The sequence below is a fragment of the Heterocephalus glaber genome, unplaced genomic scaffold, assembly GCF_053883595.1.
Source record: "Heterocephalus glaber isolate CG9 unplaced genomic scaffold, H.glaber_assembly_v1.0 deba00001097, whole genome shotgun sequence".
NCBI lineage: Eukaryota > Metazoa > Chordata > Mammalia > Rodentia > Bathyergidae > Heterocephalus > Heterocephalus glaber.
The window spans coordinates 3,260,189-3,282,457 of record NW_028258191.1 but is presented as its reverse complement, the minus strand read 5'-3'; the positions used below and the strand labels follow the sequence as shown (position 1 = coordinate 3,282,457).

The following is a 22,269-nucleotide window of genomic DNA, read 5'->3' as shown; positions in this document are numbered from 1 at the left end:
TTAGTGTTTTAAAGAAATTTTTCTCTTCCTGGTCACTAATTGCAATCTTATCTTCTATATCTGAAATTCTGTCCTCACATTGCCTCATTCTGCTGCGTACTTTCAATGGAGTTTTTAATCTTCTGGAAATCTGTTTGCATCTGTTTTATGGATTCCATTTGTTTCATATGTTGGGATTCCATCATGTTCCTCAGCTCCTCTATTTTATTATCTGTGTCCTCTCTAGATTTATTAATCCTGTCTTGCACTATGGGCACAATCTCTGCTGTTATCTGAGAAATTATTTCTAATTTCATTTTTTCCAGATCCTCTTTTGTTGCCAGTTCAGAGAGTCCAGGTGGTTGAGTATCAGATTGTTCCATCTCATTTCCCTTTGAGGTTGCCTTAGGTGATCTGGAAATCTGGTTTTGAGACTTGTTTACATGTCTTCTCATTTCAACAGATGCAGCCTGCTGTGCCATTGTTGAGGCAACTGTTTGCTTACCCAGTGGTCTTCAATTCTCAGCAAGCCACAGAGCTGCCTTTTCTCTGCTGCTTACCAGTACACTAATTCCTGGGTTCAGAAAGGTGGCCTTTTGCATCCATGAGCTGACCTGTTGTCTGGGTGGGCTTCTGTCTGGGGCCTGTGCACACTTGGGATGATATCCAGGTGTGCCAATGGCTAGGCCCCCTATGTAGCTGTTGTCTGGGAGGGTCTTTGGCTGTGGGCTGTGCACCCCAGTTCCTGTTGTGTGAGCAAGCTTCTGGCTAGAGTGTCATGCACTTACTGATGGTATTGGGGCAAACCTCTAGCTGTTGCTTGTGTGCCTGTGGAGCTCTATTCCAGGCAGGTCCTTGGCTTGGTCCAATGTGCTCCAGCCTCTGGGGTTGGGCCAGAGCCCTGGCTGGGATCTGCTTGCAGCCATGGTACTCTGGTCCTTACCACTGCTACCCCAACTAAGGTGGTCTGGTGTGCCTTTATTGCAGAGATTTTCTTCACTTTTCTGGGGGGCTTTAATTTTCATCAAGGGGCCTCAGAAAGGCCCTCTTTCTGTTGTTCCTTCTCTCTTTTGGCTCTCATCACTTGACAGCAGAATTTTTTTTGGTTAGGCTTAATTTGGGTAACAAATAGAATGACAAGTTTTAAGTATTTTTGTTACAGGTGTTATCTAATATTTGCCATAAGAAATTTTATGCAGTGCTTTTATAAGGCTTTCTTATCTTCTTTGAGAGCTCCATATACAGTAAGTTAAAACAGGTGCCACTCTCTTCCAATTGAGAGGTAGAAAAGTACTGTGTTCACGACTTGTTTGAGGTCACACATTAGGTGAGTGGTACAGGGCAGAACCAAAATTATAATTCTTACTTTCTACAAAGCTTGGCCACCTTGCCCAGGTATATTAGGGAGTCATCCCTGGACTTTGGCTGAATTAAACCTTGTCTCTTGTTTGAAGTACAATTGTGCTCTCCTGGCCTGTCCATAAAAACAGGAGTCTATTTAATTTTTTAAAATCTTTTTATAGTTTTGGCTCCAGAAGCTTACATACTACATTACATGTAGTAGTTAATGTGTGTTTGTAAATGAATAAATAATTGAATGCAGTGAATAAATAAAGTATAGAAACATGCTGAGGGTCTTGCTTTGAATAACAATGCAGCATACCACCTGACACTTTTCCTCATGCTTCTGCTATTATGCCTAGAAACAATACCTGACATTTGAAACGATGGAGTTAGTATTGACTTACTATTTATAGATTCTGGCTATAGTTAGGCAAAAATATTTCATTAAAAATCCATATTTCTCAACTTACTGTATTGTCTTAGAAATGTAAATGAATCTCCTTTTGGGCTTTGATATTCAACTAGAACATGGCTAAAATCAGAGACTATTTTGTGACGTGGTTCTTTCTTTGGGCTTTGCCCTAGAGGGGTGGGAATGTTATCTTCATTACATTTTTCAGTCTAGCACATTGTGAGTCTTCACTGGGTGAGATTCTTCCCCTAAAAAATCTACCCCTGGAAGATGCTGAGTACTTTTGGGTATTACTTTTTCTTTTTCAGGGCTCTTGGGGAAACTTTTAGTGAAGATGCACCACCACATTCAAATCCCTGCTCAGCACTAGAGTGCCATTGGCAATGACAGCTCATTTGCAAACTGCCATGCTTTATTTTAAGGTTTCAGTCTAGATGTGCTCTCCACTTCCAATCCCACAACTTTGGAATATTTCAGGTAGGCATAAGATCTTTGTTTAAAAGTTTTATTTGAATGATTAGTATGGGGTTGAAAGATGGGAAGCAGCCAAGGACATGGTCTGTTGGGGCCTTGAGACACCATGGAAACAAGCAGTTTATTATTAGTTTATTATGTCCATCTTTCTCCACTTCTATGATGTAGTGGACACTGCAATAAATAAGCTCCCTCAAGGAAGGGGGGACATTTATCCTCTTTCTCCCCTACCTCACCTTTCTACCCTCTAAAAGTTTTGTAGACTTGAACCAAACTAGATTACTGGAAGCCTAAAAGGGTTCCTCATTATTTGCAGGCTGTCATATCATTTTAGGGTAGCTAATGTTTCTTTTGGTCTGAAATCCAGGTATGTGAAATAGGTCAGGGGTTGAAAATTAATGCCTGCTTGTCATGTGAAAAGAAATAATTGGCATGAAGTGTTGTAAGGAATGCCTGCCAGCCTGACAGTGTTGGGTCAGTTTTTGGCTATTGGTTTTGGCTGCTCTTCCTAGAAAAATAATGGGCAGGTTCATATTTCTTAGAATATATCTCTATCCATTCTGTCAACTTATGGTGTCTTAGGCTCCCAAGAGACAGTTAGCCTGGAAGTCTGCTTGTACTGTTTCTCTGCTGAGTACATGACCATATACACCATGACAAATTAATACAGATGGAATAATGAGTTTCTCTTATCCTGGAGACCAGACCTGCTGAGGAAAAGCATCTACATCCTTTGGGAAATCAGTATAACACATTTTATGCAGAGAGTATCATTTGGAAAAAGAGGTTTTATTTTACTCTCACAGTCATCACTGGAGAATGCACAGATTGCAGCGAGGTTTGTCTCCAAATGGGTTAAGTTCTAACCATTGATTTTGGAAGGTGCACACATTTTCCTTTATAAGGTATGTTATAAGTAGTCTTTCAGATCCTAGTTCTAGCCCACTTAAAAAATCTAAGGGAAGTAAAATTCACTGCATATTTTCAACAGAAAGCAATAGAGAACACATAATATAGTGCTACAAATTAGGCAAAATAGAAGAATTAAACAATTGAAGAGGTTTTTTTTTTCCTTTTTTTCAAAGGCAGGTCCTTATAGTTTAGTGAGAGGAAGGTGAATTAACACATAAATCAATGCTTTCAGGTGTTTAAAGTGGCTTTGAAAACATTCAAGGACTTTAGGGGTTGGAGTCCAGTCTTTTTCTGTTAAGTCTGCAACGATTAGGGTAAAAAGCTGGTACCGTTAGGAAAAAAATGCCTAAAACAACTGTTCTCACTGTCTCTTTAGCCTATTATGTTGAATAGTTTCCCTTCTGACTCTTGGATAAAATTTTGAGATTTCTGAGCTTTTAAAGTTATTATTTACTCTCTTCCAGTCACTTTAAAGCCTTGAGGGTTCAGTTCAATATGACAATAGAAATCTATTGTCTTCTTTAAAATTTCTCCCATAACCTAGGCAAGGCCTAACCAAATATTGGAAGCCCAGTGTGTGTGTGTGTGTGTGTGTGTGTGTGTGTGTGTGTGTGTATGTGTGTGTGTGTATGAGTACATGTACATGAGTGTGCACGTATGTGTGTGTGTCTGTGAATGAGTACATGCATATGAGTGTGCACATATGTATATGGAAGTTCATGGTGAGTATGTGTAGGAGGCGGCATCTCCTGTATTTCCTCTACTCCTCTTCCATTCACTACCTGCAGTTGTTGGCCCTTCCAGCAATGGAGTTGGGTGACAGAGGATAGTTAAGGAGTCAGCATAGATCCCATTGATGTGATTTGGGTCTAATAAATGTTCAAAGCTGATTTTATCATGATGGTGTTTTGGGGTGATTCCTCTCCTTGAACCCTCAATTACGACTGTGACTCTATAATAATTGATTTTTTCTTTCACAAACTGTTTGCTTTTGGTATTGCTTTTGGGAACTTTATCCTTCCACACAGTCCTTTCTAAATATCTCTAAGTCCTTTACTTCTTGTGGGGCACACTTCTGGTCCACAGAAAACCTGATTGTTGCTTTCTTCTCTGCATTTTTCTTTCAGGCCAATCTAGCCACAGTATCTTATACTTCTTCTAAATTACCTGGAACTCTAGGAGACACTTATCAAATGCTCTAAGTGTCCTTTCTCAAGTGGAAATTATTCACCCTTGCAGGAAGCCATACCCCCAGTAACCCTATCAGCAGAATTCTTTCTTTCCCCTTCCTCCAGATCAAGAGTTCTTATTCTAAGAGAGAATTAATGCTGTCTGAAGCTGTTCAACCATCTCAGCAATTCTGCACAGGGATCTTCTTGCCTTACTGTTACAGAGTATCTAGGCTTTCGAAGCTTTGACTAAAGCTGAAGTAGAAAGAATTTCATTTCTTATTTTGTTGAATGTCCAATTTTACTTCAGTGTATAAAGTCTTCTTGATCTTTACTGTATGGGTATTAATAATAGTGCCCTAATCAGCTACCCTTAAGGTATTTTATTCACATGTCGTATTAGGAGATAAATGGAAAGAAAGGAAGAAATTGGTTTAAAAAGGCATACTCTTTTCTCTGCATCTGATAACAACATATGACAGGGGTAAATCAAATAGCAAAGAAATGCTGAAAGCACAATCTAGGTTGATCTCGAAAGTGGAAAAAAGATGTGGAAATGAGGACAGCTTGGCACCAGTTTAGGGTGGCTCCTAAACAGGAGGGAAGGAATAAAAATCATGTGCAATTAGATATGGCACTTCCCAGTTAGTCCATTACCAGTCTAGAAAATACCTGTATTCAGGGCCAGGGATTTAGTTGAGCTGCACAGCGCCTGCCTGGCAAATGCGAAGTCCTCAGTTTGATCTCTGGTACCAAAACCAAACAAACAAACAAACCTGTATTCATAGAAAAAATTATTCTTCAAATGCATCACTTGACTCTTTTTCCTTACTTTTTTTTTGTGTGTGTGCCTGGGATTGAACTCAGGACCTTGCGCTTGCGAGACAGGCGGTGGAACTACTGATCTAAATCCCAGTCCTCATTTCCCTTACTTTAATACAATCTTGCATTCTATTCTATTTTACTAACCTACTGCGTACCCAGTCTACATCCAGTTATCCAGGTGAGTCATTTATTCAGCAGTTCTTTATGAAGGACCTGTTAAGTACAAAGCACCATGTTTCATGTGCTGAAGATATAATGTGTTATGGCAGAGTCTACTCTCAAGGGAGTTTCAGGTGAGTTCAGGAAAGACTTGATCATTTGGAGAGCTACATAGGATGATAGACCCGGGAGCATTAGGATGTTATTTATTGTGTGCTTAGTCTTTCTACATGAGAAAATCCAGAGTGCTTAAGTGGTTGTAGTGTGGCTTGGTTGTGTAGTGGTAGACCTAGATCTAGAATTCAGCTCTCAACTTCTGCTCAGAACTGCTTCAACACAGTATCTCATCTCTCTTAAAAGTACGTCACCTTGAGACAGTGCTACAGAGTTATGCACTATTTTTTATATAACACAGTTATGTCCTGGATCCAACACTTACAAACTATTAAGAGCAGATTGTGGGCATCTTCCCAACTCAGTTTTGAAACTGGCTATGATAAGAGAATTTATACACAGAAATCATCAAAAATTACAGATCATAAATCTCCTTCTCATCCAAGGAGAACCAGCTATTAAAGATTTGCCAGAACACCACTGCTTATAAATAATAAATGTGATAAGTTCACACACCCCTTCTTGAAACATAGGAATACATTTAATAGAGAAATGGGGTTTAGATATTCAGAGAGGAAATGAAGGAAGCTGTTTGAGAATGGACTTGTAGCGTGAATAGTGTTCTGGGATAGGAAGTAGTATAGTTTGACTGGATGGGAAAAATAAAGGACAGATGTTCTAAGTCATATGCCTTCAGCGGCCAGGCTGAATAAACAAAATATAAATTTGACTAGCATCATGAATAGCAAGGCAAGATGAAATATATGGCAAAGTACAAAGTAAGGCCTTCCTAAAGGTATTAAAAGCCAACAAACAATATCTGGCTGTATTCTAACTACATTGAATTTTATAAAAAGAACTAACAGGAATAATCCCAGAAAGCAATTAGAATCACATAGGCCCCAAAAACGAACCATCATTTTCCTTCTTAAGCTGTCACTCCTCTCCTTGGCATAATGAAGTCAGAATCTAGCATCTTATTTTTCATTTCCTTCTTCCTTCTTATCTTGCTTCCATGTGTTCTTATTGGGAAATACCTGTAAATTATTTTTGTGTGCATGCTTTAGAAGTATTCAACCAGCATTTTTCCTGAGTGTAGGTTAGAGTTGAATATATAGAATCATTCTCAGCTTGATCATCTTATTTCAAAGGTAATGAAACCCCTAAATATTTGGTTATATTTCTGAGGATGTTCATTCATAGTTCTCTAAAATAAATTGCACTCTACAAAGTGGAAACAGTATATGTTAGACAAAGATCTAGAAATAGATTATCTAATTGAGTTTTCCTTTCATAATGTCCTCAAGTTAATTTAAAATAACCCTTTAAACATGTTTCTTTTTTAACATTAACATGTAAGGATAAAGGCTGGGGATTTAGCTCAGTGGCCCCATGCCTACCTGGCAAGTAGAAGATTCTGAGTTTGATTCCTGATACTAAAACAAAACAAAACAAAACAAAAAACAGCAAAAAAAGTAAGGATAACTCCAACATTTATCAACAGCCATTTTTTTAAAAAAATAAGAACTACCTGCTCCAGGGAGACCTTTATTCTAATATGTTAAATCTATAGAACTCTTTAAATAATGAAAAAAATCAAAGAAAGAAATTCTTGGTGAACTGTTGTATGCTATAAAGCAAGTTCTTCAATATGGAAAAATCCTAAATTCTAATAATTTTCTAGGTGTAACATTGTACTTCAAAGAAGCCCAACAAAAATTGTTGTATATCTCTTTGCAAATGTTCCAAAAACCCTCTAATGATGATATTGCTCATAACTGAGAAGGTCTCCAGTAACATTTACTGCCAGAGGTACATGTTAGTACCAGGCTGAGAGGATTTAACTAAGGTTCCCCCTGGGATGAGCTGGCTAAGAATGAGGTGGAGACAGATTGGTATTCAGACATTGGACATTAAGTGTCACAGATGGACTAACTGACAGACCATGTAAGAGAAGATTTCAGTGCATAGCTTGCTTGTCTTTGCAAGTCTGCCTGAAATGTACATGAGGGAAAAGTAGGTGCTTCCTAAACATTTGTTGAAGAAGTCAGCAAAGATCAGGGTTTTAGGGCTGGAGATTCTCATGGTTTTAGAGTGACTTCAGCTTAAACTCTGCTTCAGATCACAGCCTTCTTCCCCAGGCTTCTTTCTGAATCTTCACTGCACAGAAAGTCAGCACCCAACAGATTCCATGCAGCAGTTCAGGAGAATACCTTGCTAGTGAGCTAAGTTTCAAGTACCCAAAGACCTCTGAAGTCTGCAGATGTCTGAATTTTCTTCAGAGAGGAAAGATCAGGTCCAAGAAGGAGCTCTAACATGGTCTCTTTCCACAGCGCCTCAAACTGGCTGGAATGGAATACACAGGTGTGCCTTGAGCAGTACCACATGTTCTATAATGGTCAGTTAGATGAACAGGTAGGCCTAGGGTGTGCCTAGGGACCTTAGGAGGAGGATCTAAATTTCTAATTTAGGAGGAGCACCATAAATTTCTGGCTCTGATGTTCCAAGCCAGATTTGTTGGCTTGAGATTTGTTTGGCTGAGGTATGTACTATACTTTCCTAGCCCAAAGCTCAGGTTTCTTTTGGGATGCCAGTATTACTATTCAGTAGATTACAGGCTTCTGCTTCCCCTGTGCATTCTTCTCATGTAATATTTCTATCCTCAGATTTATCCTGTTACAAGCAATGGTTGGTTTTCAGCTCCTGTCTTTCTGTTTTAATTTAGTCTTTGGTGCCCTGAAGCCCATGCCATTAGTGTCCTCTTCTTCCTATCCTTTTGTTCATTTAGGGGGCTCTAACTGACTTCTGTCTTTCAGTATTGGCATCTCAGTGTCTGCTCCCCTTACCTTCTACTACCTCAGAAAACAACTGTGGCCATGTTCTATGATCAGAAGGCTAGAACTGAGAGGAAATTCACAAACCGTGGGAGTTGCCCTCAAATACCATCTCAGGAGTTAGAATTAAATATTCCAGGGCAGCTCCCCTGCTCTGCCCCTTAGATGTACTAGATTAAAGGTGCATATTTTGCACTGGCTTTTAGTTTCTTTGTTCAGATAAAGCTCAAGTTGTGTATAATGATAGCTGATTTGACAAACTACCCTTCCTTGTATTTCTTCCTTACTTCTCTACCTGCCTCCCACCCCCAAAGTTATTTGCACTCTATGTGTCAGAACACAAACTAACACACCTCTAATATTAGGGGACTCCACCTTTACTCCCTTATCTTTTCTACCTTTTAAAATTCTTCTTGCCAGGGTCAGGAATTTAGCTCAGTGGTTCCACCACCTGCCCCACAAACGCAAGGACTGGAGTTCAATCCCCGGCACCAAAAAACCCCCCCCAAAACCAAAAGAAAAATAAAACAAAACAAAAAAACTTCTTGCTAAATCATTTAGATTCTATTTCTTCTAAAGGATTGGCCACAGGTCAGAAATAAAAAAGAAAATTATATAAATATAGCTAGAATTTCTACTCATGGTAGAGTCAATGATTTTTGAAACAAAATACTAGAAATCGAGATTCTTGGTCTACCAAAATCAAAAGAAGGAATTCAGAGAAGCCAAGTTGGAAGCAGCAAAGAGCAATAATATCTTTTTAGGAATTATAAAAGCTAATCATTTATTGGACACATATGCTAGTGATAATGAGATTATATATACACATAATATTACTTAAATTTATCTCCATGATAAACCTATGAGGTAGGCATAATTATTCCATTTTTACTGATGATCAGTATGAACGTGATTATTTGTCCTACTCAGCATATAGTGGGCAAAGTTTAAATTCAAACTCATATTTTATTCTTGCCAAATTCCGTATTTTTAAAATAGTTTATTATCTTCTTTTAAAGTTTTCTTTGAAATAAATGGGTGATATATAATCTCTCTTTTTTTCCCATTAATTTTATTGGTACATTTTAGGTATAAAATACAGTTGCATTCATCATTGGGATCTTGTACCTTGACATGAGTCTCTTGGTTCTTATTTTTTTTCCCCTTCCCTTGCCCTCCCTTCACCCCCTCCACCCTTCCCTATTTGCAAAGACCTTGTTTCCATTTTTTTCTCTTCTCATATTTTTTCCTTTCCCTTTTTCCTCTTCCCCTATGCCTCCCAATTCCCCTGCTCTTTTAGACCTTTTCTTCCTGTTACACAGTATCAGTTATACATTTTTTAAATTACAATATTAAGATCTAGGAGACATTACCACAGATTTTACAGAATTTAAAAGGATATAGAAAGCATATTACAAAAATCTTTTTTGAAATAAATTTGACAACTTCCAAGAAGTAACTTAGAAGACAAATTAATGAAACTAACTCTGGAGGAAATACAAAATTTGAATAGCACCTATTAAAGAAAGTATATTCCTAGCTTGAAAACCTACCTATATGACAACAGCAGGCTCATAAACATTTTAACTGATAAATTATATCAAATAGTTAAAGCAGAAAAAAGAAGGAACACTTCTCCCCTCATTTTAGGAGCTCAACATTGTGCTAATCCTAAAACAGGATAAAGATAATAGAAGAAAAAAGTATGAACATAGAAATTTGTTTAACAAAACAAACTATTAGAAGTCAGATCTGGCAGTATGTAGAAAGTGTTTTTGTTATAGGGATGGCAGTGTTGATTCAGCATTGAAAGATCCACCCCCAAAAGTCATCATTTTAACAGAGGAAAGGAAAAAGCCATATGATCCTGTCAGTAGTTGGAGAAAAAGTATTGGAGTAAATTCTACAGCTCTTCATGGTAAAAGCTATCAAGAGACTAGAAGTAGAACAGAAACTTCTCAACAGATTAAAGACATATACTCCATACTTCCAGTGAGTACACCTTATATGAATGGAGAAGATACAATGTTTTCTCCTTAAGGTGGGGAACAAGGGCAGATATGCTTACTCTTTATCTGTCCATTAAACTTTGAAACCTACTCCCCACCAAAATAGTCTGGCAATAAAATGACACAACTAGGATAGGATTGGCATGGCAGAAGCAGAATCTTTATATGTAGATGAAATGATCATCTACAAAGAAAATACTAACAAATCTCTAGGCGCCCCTAGAACTTATACTTGAATTTAGCAGGATTAGAAAACACAAGGTATATATAAAAATCCAGGTCTGTGTATACTTGCTATAAATGAAGAATTGGATATTGAAATTTAAAAGTTATGTAGGAGTACAAAGGACCTAGAAAAGTTAAAAACAAAAACAAAAACAAAAACAGTGTTGGAAGATGTTTAGTAGGTAATTTTAAGACTTCTTCTAAAGCTACAGTAATCAAGGCAGTGTTGGTGTAAGGAAAGACATGTAGATCATTTGAATAAAACAGAGAATCTAGAAATAGAACCACACATATATGGTCCACTGAGTTTTGAAAGATTATTTAACATTAGCATTTTATAGACTATAAACTCAATTCAAGAGCCAAGGAAGAGATAGTGTTTTCAGCAAATGGCACTAGAACACCTGGTATCTGTATCTAAAAAGTTAACCTCAACCCTTTTTTTCCACACATGAAAATAACTTGAAGGGATTTATGAACCTAAATAAGAAAGCCTAAAAGTATGAAACTTTAAGAAGAAATTATAAGGGAAAATATTTATGAATTTAGGGTGGGCAAGAACTACCTAGGATACAAAAAACATGATGTATAAAAGAAAACAATTGATAAATGAGATTCCATCAAAATTTAGAACTTTAAATGACATCATCAAAATGAAAAGTAGTCCTTAAACAGACCATATGTCCAATGCATATAACTTATGATCAGAATATATAAAGAACTCTTACAGCTCATTAATAGACAACCCAATTAAAATGTAGACATAAGAAGATGATAAATAGCCAGTATAGCACAAGGAATGGTGTGCAACTCTAGAATCAGAAAAATACTAATCAGTACAGTAATAAGATTGAATTACACACTCATTAGGGAGATGAAGTTAAAAGTTTTAAAAGCCTTATCATGACTTTTTCTTTTTGTTGGATCCTCCCCCTTTGCATTTAATTTGTCACACCCAGTGGATTCATTCTGCTGGGCTTCCTGGGGTTGTGATCCTCATTGTCTTTTCCTAGGATATTGTCTAAAATTTTTTGGAGTGCCGGTTTGGTATTCATGAAGTTCCTGAGGTGGTCTTTATCATGAAAGTATCTTATTTCTCCATCAATTTTCAAAGATAGTTTTGCAGGGTACATCAATCTGGGTTGGAGGCTGTTTTCCTTTAAGGCTTGGAATACATTACTCCAAGCTCTTCTTGCCTTGAGGGTTTGCATTGAGAAGTCTGCTGTGATTCTGATGGGCTTTCCTTTGTATGTGATTTGTTTCTTTTCTCTCACTGCTTGTAGAATTTTATTCTTCTGTTGGATTTCTGGAATCCTAACTATTATATGCCTATGTGTGGATTTTTTTTGATTAAGGTTAGCTGGAGACCTATATGCCTCACTTATCTGTATGGCAAGTTCTTTTCCCCTCCTTGGCAAATTTTCTGCCATCACATCTGTGAACAGTTTTTTTATGTCATCTGCACTCTCTCCTCTTTCTTCATTGACTCCAATCAGTCTTATGTTATTCTTCTTTGCATCATCTAGCAGCTTCTGGATTGATTTCTTGTGTTCCCTTACAATTTTAAAGCAATTTTTCTTTTCCTCCTCACTAATTGCAATCTTATCTTCTATATGTGAAATTCTGTCCTCACATTGGTTCATTCTGTTGTGCAGACTTTCGATGGAATTTTTCATCTCTTGGAAATCTGTTTGTGTCTGTTTTATGGATTCCATTGTTTCCTATGTTGGGATTCCATCATGTTCCTCAGATCCTCTGTTTTTTTTATCTGTGTCCTCTCTGGATTTATTAATCATATCTTGCACCATGAGCAAAATCTTTGCTGTTATCTGAGCAATTATTTCTGATTTCATTTTTCCCAGATCCTCTTTTGTTGGCAGTTCAGAGAGTCCAGGTGGTTGAGTATCAGATTGTTCCATCTCGTTTCCCCTTGGGGTTGCTGTAGGTGATCTGGAAGTCTGTTTTTGAGGCTTGTTTATGTGTTTTCTCATTTCCACGGTGTGTGTGTGGGTGCTTCTGGGGCCCACACAGCTCACCTTCTCTGCCCTAGGAGCTTGGGATGGCAGTGGGGGAGCTTGCTTCCAGGTTCTAGCACCGGCTCAGCTTCTCTGCTCTAGGAGCCTGGGATGACAGTGGGAAAGCTTCCTTCCAGGTGTTGGGACTGGCTGAGCTTCTCTGCCCTAGGAGCCTGGGATGGAGCCAGGCAGCTTCCTTCCGGGTGCTGGGACCAGCTGAGCTTCTCTGCTCTATGAGCCTGGGATGGAGGTGGAGAGCTTCCTTCAGGGTGCTGGGACCGGCTCACCTTCTCTGCCCTAGGAACCTGGGATGGAGGTGGGGCAGCTTCCTTCTGGGTGCTGGGACTGGCTGAGGTCTTTGTCCTAGGAGCCTGGCATGGAGGCAGGGCAGCTTCCTTCCGGGTGCTGGGACTGGCTAAGCTTCTCTGCCCTAGGAGCCTGGGATGGAGACAGGGAGCTTCCTTCTGGGTGCTGGGCCCGGCTGAGCTTCTCTGCCCTAGGAGCCTGGGATGGAGGCAAGGTGATATATAATCAATCCTCCTAATTCAGAAATGCAATTGATCAAATCATGATTCTACAATTGCACAATACAGCTTTTCTTTGAAAAAACTGAGTTGGGTATACATTATGAGATAAATTGAGATTCATTCTGATGTGATTATAATTACTAGAAGATACAACTTACAATCATTTTATTATAGTATCACTGGTATTATGCATCAAGAAAAGAGAAAAATAAGTCCAAGTTTTAAAAGTTTAATTTTATGAAACATTTTGCCTGTAGTCTAAAAAGATTATAGCAGACCCTTATTTATAAATCACACTGCAACTTGAGCACCAAATTTGATGAACCTAGGGATGATAAAATTTAATGCTTCTTTTGATATTAAATTATGGATACAAGTAATTTGTAGACAAGTGACATTGTGATAGATTTAAAGAAAAACAGGAAAAAATTGGATTGTTCTATCAGGCTCCTCTAGAGTTTAGAAATCTTAATTTAATTTGAGCTTGGATTGAGGAAAGATAGGAAGAAAGAGAAGATAGGAAAGAGATAGAATTGACCAGAAACAATGAATAAATTTTTTACAATTGTCTTCCATCAGAATTCAAGTGTCACTAATTTCTGTTTACTGTATTCTCTTACTTTGAGTTAAGTATACCTGATAGTTTTTAAACTGTAATATTGCAGATATATAATATTTTAAATTATAATATTATAGATATATTTTAGAATGTTGACATTTGCAGGTCAGAGAGTTCCAATCTGGCTAGATGTACCAGTTGACTAAAATATTTTTCTTCATTAAGATATGAGGAATTATCAAGTAGAATAAGTATTTCACTTTTCAGTGTGACCACATAGTACATGTGTTAATTAAATATGGTTGTCTTCAACTGCGCACATCTGAAAACCTGAGTTAAAATCCCTCAGGACTGATGGGGCTAACTTTTTCTATATAACAAGAAGTCTGAAGGTGGGTGATGCCAGTGTTATGGGGTTCAAAAAAGAGAATGCAGGTCTGTCATTCCCATGAACTTTGCTTTCTGGGTCCAAGTAGCTTTATCAACTTTATGTTCAGGGCAGAAAGAGGGGTTGGAGGAGAACAATGTGGACTTTTTAAATGTCTCATTAGGCCAGAGCTGGATTATCCCAACAAGCCCTAGGTAAAATGGAGACTAGAAAGCAAGGATTTAAATTTTTTCTGGCTGTATGATAGAAAATAATAAAGGTTAGGAATGGATGTAGAAATAATACAACTAAGAATTATCATGTTAACGCCAATGTGAAAGTAGGACCAGTAAATCGTAAGTTAAAAAAATAAAAACGGATTTTAGCAGAATATACCAAAAAGAGCAAACCAGCCATCAACGTTTCCAGTAAGTACTGCATTCTCTATCATTGTAAGTATTTAAGCATTGGGTGAATGAACATTTGGCCAATCTACCATGGGGAAGATTTAAGAATTAGCTAGATATGTGGTTGAACTAGGCATCTTGTAAAGCTATCTTCAGATCTTTAGCATTCAGTGGTATTCTGTAAGCATTCTAGTTTCTTACAATTTGAAAATTATTTTCTCTTTGTAGCTCAATTTCCTGTCATGTCCATTGTCATAAATCTGCATTACATTTATTTATCTTAACATTCATTTCCAAGAATGAAATATCTAGTCTCTTTAAAGAAAATATCTTTGTCCTCAACCATGTTCATATTGTAGGGAAATCTTTTTCTTTTTTCCAAAAATATTCATAGAATTGATATCAGAAAAGTTTTATTTTAGAGGGGAATGATTTTTAATTTAATGCATTTTATATCTATGTAGTGTTTCGTAAAACTCACACATTGTTCTTAAGATGCACAATAGGAATGTCAATTTCCATGGCAATTTCAGAACACTTATTTTTGTTTCCCTCTTAAGTATAAACTTATGAAAGAATCTCTCTTGGTTTAGGTCTGTGTTCATGAAAGACAGAAATTAGTTGAAGAGAAAATCGTGTAGTAATTTGAAATTTTGAATTGGATGATATTGACAGTTTTGAATCTTTGCTGTATAGAGACTAAATAAAATGTTCCCTTTTCCAAGTACTTTATATGGAATAAGACTGAATACTGCTTTGTCTGGTGAAAAGCTAAACCAAAGGTGTAAGGAAAAAAATAACATTCAGTTAACTCAGCACTGAATTATACTTAGCAATCCTTAAAATAAAATGGATGCTTTAAACGTATCTTTTAAGCCTCAAGGTGGAGACGTTTTATCATTATGATCTTCTTTTAACAGATGGCATTAGTGAGGATCAATTAAATGAGTGTATGGAAAATGGAAGATAAACTTAAGGGGGAAAAAGGTTCTCAACGTTAATTTGTCAAAAGAAAAAAAAAACTCAAATGCAGTAAAAATCTAGACATATGTTCTTCCTCTCCTGTCAGCATGATTAAAACAGTTGATAACACTCAGAGTTGGTGATGGTATGAAAAAATAGACCCTTTCATTTATTTCCAGTGGGACTATAAATTGGCCCAAGTGATTGGAAGGTTAATTTTTACAATATCTTCACAAAGCACTAAGGAATGTAATCTTTGACTCAGAATTTGTTACTCTAGGAATTTATCCTTCTAAAACCCTTAAATATGTTGCAAAATATAAGCCAAAGAAAGAAGAGTACTGTAGCATTGTTTGCAATAGTAAAAAATTATATATACCCTATGTGTTCACTTAGGCAGCACATGTACTAAAAGTGTATACATCTAAATAGTCATTGATAGGTTAGTGGTTGAGAAACTACATGACATTCATAGAGAGGCAAACTATGTGAATTAAAAAGCAATGAAGTACTGAAGAGGAAAATGTCTATAATGTAGTGAAAAAAACCTTTAGAATACTATGTATAGCCAAAATTAATTTTGACTAAAAAAGTATATTATACTCATTTTATAAAAAGTTGAAATTCATTCAAGGACCATCTATCTAGTGAAGTCTTTTATTAAGAATATTTCTTTCATGTCACACCTCTTAGAAGATATTCATTTGGCCCTCAGAATAGCAAGTTTTACAGTTAAGATATATGGAGAGTTTCCTGAGAAATCAGTAAAATGGGAATTGGAAATTCATTTACTTATAATTTTAGTCCTTTCATAGGCAGTTTATGATTTTAGCCAAGTCAACTAAATTCAATGCTTTGGTTTGTCTATCTGAAAAGTGAGAAGCTCAAAGATGAACAAAGTAGAATAATACTAAATGCTCTGTATATAAATTTTGAGCAGTTTTAAGTTGTCTCTTCATTTCTTTCTTTGGGCATTGTTTTTATAATGTGGCAATCTTTGAATTATTCAGAGTATACTGTCTTTGCATTATTAAACCCACTGAGTGATTTAATACATTTCTTCTTCCTAGAAACTTGTCTTGGACAAAAATAATTGTCTCTTTTGCTGGAATGTGTATCCTATCACACCTATAAAGTACACTTCCTTGGTGAAGGGTGGGAACATCATTCAAAACAATTTTCTTAATATCACTATACTCTTTTGAGTGTTTATCAGCTCTCTTTCTATCAGTCTGTTTTTGCAGACCTCTATTTCCTTTGCAAAAGTGGAGTCACCTTAGGCTTGTATTTCCTTTGGATTAGGTGATATTTAATAAAGGCAATATAGTGTATTCTGGATCAGAAGGACATTACTCTTTCCTCATGTTTATGGTATTTTGTCATGATTTTTACTTTTCAATTCAGTGGTTGAAACCAGAGGTGTGGAGGGGTGGTTGGTGATTTAAAAAAATTTTTTTAAACTAGATTTTTTCTTCTCATTCTTTCTTTTAGTTTCTTTAATTTTCTTTTCTTTGTTGGCCACAAAAGTAGGGGTCACCTATTTTTTAAACATACATACATTACATACATAACGGAAGGTGAATGTGAAACTAAATCACAAATACTAGAAATCTGCTTTTCTAATTTATTATATTCCATTTTATAATGTTGCTTTGGAAGAAATGCTGTGACATTTGGCCAACCCATACAACAAGGAGTTTATTTTTATGTGTCACTTGCTGTTTTTTACGCTCAGTAGGACTCAGAGCCAAGGAAGCACCCCTAGGTAAAAACAGTAGTAGAGTATTTATGGTTCATCACTGGATATCACTTGGCATGGCACCAAGTCCTTAGTGCAGGTGTCTAAAGGGCTCCAGAGTACTTAGAGGGTCAAAGTCAATGTTATTTAAATATGATTAATGATCATTAATTAATTTCACTTAATTTACCTTATATATTCTTGGCAAGTCCAGAAGTAGGACATTAAACACACTTAAAATTTTTTAAAAACCACACTTAAGTCCATAGAAAGACTGAATTAAAATTAATTAGACTAACCAGTCATAAAGAATGAAAATTTCTACAAAGGCTCTCAGCACCTAGATCAAAATCGTTCAGCAGAATGCCAGCCACATAATGGAATTTTATATTTTCCAGACACTTCACTAAAAATTAAATAAAATATTGGCATTCTGGTAATCTTAAGAATACACTTTATTTTACTCAGTGTAACAAATATTATCTCAACATGCAATCTATTTTAGAAATTAGTGAGACATATTCTTTTTTCATACTTAGCCTTTGAAATCTGTCTGGTGTGTATTTTATACTTATAGCACATCTCAGTTTAGACAAGTCATATTTCATCTGTTCAATAGTCACACGAGTCCAGAGCATACTTTATTAACAGGGCAGGGCTAAATTTTTAAAGTAGCAGCTAGATTACTTGTTCATTTTAAATTTATCTTGATGAGAGGTATAGAATGGCTAGTATGTTATTATAATTGGTGTAGTCAGTGAATGTTTAAAATGACAACCAAGTCTAAGGACATACAGCAAAACCACCACTTAATCTTAATAAAGGAAATGTAATGGATCCATTGCTGATTCAATGCCAAGGCATAAGAAAAACACAAGCTGCTAGTGCCTTCTATTATGTAACAAATAAAACTGTAACCCACACATTCAAAGGGAAAAGTAAAACTAATGAGCTTTGGTTGGAATCGGACCAATGGTGGAACCAGTTTGACCACACAAGCATTTCCTGTAGTCTCCTGGGGAGATGGATTTAAGGGCCACACTCTGGGACTGAGGACAGAGAGTCCAAGGGCAAAACCAAAATCTTCCAAATGTCAGCTTTTATGCGTTGCCCATCTGTTAGTCTCTTAATGAAGCTTGGTGAACTGACAGGTAGGCTGGCTGGTGGGACATACAGTAGGGGTGTTACGCTATCATATTCTAGCTCATGGTGGAGAGTCTTGTATTTATGCAGCATTCGAGTTTCAGAGGACATTCTCATTTATACTTCCACAAGTTTTAAAAGTAGATTTTACTAATTCTGGCATAGAAGCAAATTAAGAGTAATAAATTTCATTTCAACAAATGATTATTGAGCAATGAATAAACAAGGAATTATGTTTCAAGAAACAAGGGTAAAAAACCATGAGGACTTAGATCTGTAAGACCTCACGTCTCTAAATGCTGAGCATGACAACTGAATTATCTGACTCCGGGGTAGCACATTCAGTCTGATCCAAGGAAAGGTCCAAATCTTGTTGCTTAGCTGCATCTGCCTGCTCCTTTTTTCTGTGCAGTCCATGGCTTTGCTTCTCTTTACCTTGAATGAGTATGATGGATATTTTTAGCCACATAGCTGTTAATAGATGTACCATTTTTACTGCTTCCAGAAACTTTTGAAATGTGTCATATAATTACTTAGGGTAGTGGCAAATTTATCCTGAAATCATATTATTAAAAAGCCAAGAATTTAACTTTATCATTTTAAGTCTGTACATTATGGCCAACTATTGCTGAACCAAATTTACCAACTTGGTCTGTATTCTTTGTACTAGGCTATTGTAACAAGTTTAACCAAATTATACAATAGCAGTCTTTTAAAAGTGCCTGAGATTTGTTGTTCTATGTTTTCTATTTAATATTACAAGAATTTATCTTCTTTTCAGTTCATTGATTTATCTTATGAAAGACATGAAAATTTCCCTTTTTGTACAAAAATATTAAATTTCCCTGGGACTCTGCAGGATATAAGACCTTTCTTCTGGGCCCTGACTAGATTTTCTGGACTCTGTTATTTCTCTTCAGCTTCTCACACTTTTCAAAGTTATTAGGGACTATAAGGAATTACTACACCAATTCTTGTCCCAAGGAGATCTTATTGTCCTAGGAAGTTTGGTTTTGAAAGGAAATCACAGAGAGGTGCCTCAAGAGTTAACAAGGTTTTGGGAAAGTCATTTTGCTTGACTTTTTCTTTTTAAAGTAAAAAGTTGCTTCTCAAGATTATGATAAAAAAAGAAAAGGTCCATTAAGAAAGGGAGATGGTTTTATCATCTATCCTTAGCAACCCTGATGAGGATAGTGGTAAGGTTAAAAAGAGACAGAATATTAAGTAAACCACAGGCATTTCAACATCAGTATTCTCAGCTGAATTAGTTTCTTTCTTATTCAAGTCCACTTACTATCTATATCCTTGTCTTAATGAATGACATCTTTATCCAACAGTATACCTAAGTTTAAACCTATTTCATCCTAAAATTACAAAATTTGTTTTAAGACATCAAAGATTCTTACTGAAACTGAAAATGAATTCACTACCTCATGTGATTTTTAACTCTCTGGAGATTCTCTTGATGACTATAAGGTGGGCTAGAAGAACTAAAGATAGGTAAAAAGGAAACAAAACAAATTCTAATTGTAAAGTTGTACTTTTAAGAGAAACTGAAGCTTCAGGACCTAAAAGTTACTCAGTCTTTTTTCCTTTTCAGGAAACTTTTAAAAAAGTTCCCCAGGGCATTAAGGCACAATAAGCCTGGACTCATATTTTTCATTGTAAAAAGAAACTTCTCACCTCTAATGTCCTCTCTAATGTGTAACATGGGCTTTTCACCTGTAGAAAACAACTTTCACCTGTAAATTGAGCACCTGCTTTCCATAGATTTCTATTCCAGAACCACTTAAATACACCCACTTCAAGGCCACACTGCACCTCTCTCTTGAGGGTCCACACTCTATTCTTTGTTTTTTTGTTTTTTGGTACCGGGGATCCAACTCAGGTCCTGTTCTCGTTTTGCCCATGTGGTAACAGTTCTCATTACCTTACCTCAAACACTGACCATCCTCCCTCTTAGCTCACCCTCTTTTCTCTGAAGCCTAACCCATCTTCAAGAGGGAGCCTGGGGCAACTCCTTTGTTGTTTTTTTTGGTACTGGGGATCCAACTCGGGTCCTAGAGCTTGCGCAGCAGGCGGTGAAACCACTGAGCTAAATCCCTGGCCCATGCAACTGCTTTGTTAATACCACTACCATTCTATAGAACAGTTCTCCTTTTTCTTTTTTATTCTGCTAATTACATATATCTCTAACTTCACTAGAAAACGCGCTCCTTGAGGGTTGGAGGACTGGAGATTTGAACTGTGTTTGAATCCTTGGATTAAACTCATTTTATATTTTGAATTTGCCAAGAGAAAGCTAGTGCAATAATTAACAATAGAATCTCCCCAGTACCTTTAACACTGAATTAATTTAACACAAGGCTAGTGAAAATATTGTAAGTGATAAATCCAATTTCCTATAATAAATACATCTTGCAGCTTAAATTTCACCACTACACTACCATTTTTATCTTGTAACTAACAAAGAAAAGAATTTGTAACTGAGTGTGCACATTTTAATCTGAAATTGTTTTACTTTTCTTATAAAATTAATTTTATTGATACATTTAGGTATACAATATGATGACATTCATCATTGGAAATTTGCACCTTTACATAATATATCTTGATTCTTATTTTTTCCCCATTCCCCTGCCCTCCCTTCAACCCCTGCATCCCTCTCTATTTACAAAGACTTTGTTTCCATTTTTTCATTTTCTCATGTTAATTCCATTCCCTTCTTTCCTTTTCCCTACCCCTTCCACTTCCCCTTGCTTTTTGAACCTTTTCTTCCTATAATCCATATATCATATAATTCACTCTTTTAAATTATGCTATCCAAAGATTTATATTTTTTAATTTTTGACAATTTTTTTCATTTTTAATTTTATTGGTACAATTTAGATTTACATAATGATCACATTTATCATAGGGAATTTGTACCTTTACATGATGTATCTTGATTCCTTTTATTTCCCATTCCCTTCCTCTCTTTCAATCCCTCTTCCCCTTCCTTCTTTACAAAAGCTTCATTTCCATTTTTCCTTCTTTTCTCATTTTTTTCTTTTTCCTTCCTTCCTTTCTCCCTCCCCCCCTTTCTAGTTCCTCCTTCCTTTTGAACAATTTTGTCTTATTTCACATTGTCTATTATACATTTACATCTTCAGTTTCTTACCAGAGAGGTAATACCATATTTACATGTGTGTCTGATTTATTTCACTTGCGAGCATAGCTTCAAGGTACATACATTTAACTATAAATGTCTCAAGTTTATCTTTCTTTATGGCTGAGTAGTACTACACTGTATAGAAAAACCACATCCTTATCCATTCATCAGTTGATGGGCACTTGGATTGTTTCTAAGATCTAGCTATTTTTAAAATTCTTAATTTTAATTTTTTATTTTTTTATTACTTTTATTGGTACATTCAAGGTATACAATGACATTCATCATTGGGAATTTGCACCTTTACATAATATATCTTGGTTCTTATTTTTCCCCCTTCCCCTGCCCTCCTTCAACCCCTCCACCTCTCCCTATCTACAAAGACTTTGTTTCCATTTTTTCTTTTTCTCATATTAATTCCATTCCCTTCTTTCCTTTCCTCTACCCCTCCCACTTCCCCTTCCCTTTCCCACCTTTTCTTCCTATTTCACATTATACAAGATCTACCTATTATAAACTGTGTCGCTATAAACATGAGTCCACATATATTACTGTGGTGTAATGCTTTTAATTCTTTTGGGAAGGTACTCAGAAGATTAATAGCTGAGGAACTTGTAATCCTAGTTTTCTGAGGAATCTCCACACTGACTTCCACAGTGGTTGCACCAGTCTGCACTCCCACCAACAGTGGAGCAGGGTTCCTTTTTCCTCACATCCCCGCCAGCATTTGTTGTTGGTTGAATTCTTGATAGCAGCCATTCTTTCTGGACTGAGATGGTATCTCAGTATTGTTTTAATTTGCATCTCTCAAATGATCAATGATGTTGAACATTTTTTTATATATTTATTTGGCTTTTGTACTTCTTAATCTCAGAAGTATCTATTTATCACAGATGCTCACTTTTAGTTTGATCCCCAGTACCAAAAAAAAAAAAAAAAAATA

General features: G+C 36.3%; 1 pseudogene across 1 annotated transcript in view; it reads left to right on the top strand.

Annotated features, from left to right (window-relative positions):
• Nucleotides 1–22,269, top strand: part of LOC110346758 (heterogeneous nuclear ribonucleoprotein H2-like) — a 55,596-nt pseudogene extending 33,327 nt beyond the window's left edge. The window contains exon 4 of the transcript XR_015450831.1: nt 1–22,269. This exon is cut by the window's left edge and continues 7,659 nt beyond it. The product of XR_015450831.1 is annotated as a heterogeneous nuclear ribonucleoprotein H2-like (transcript).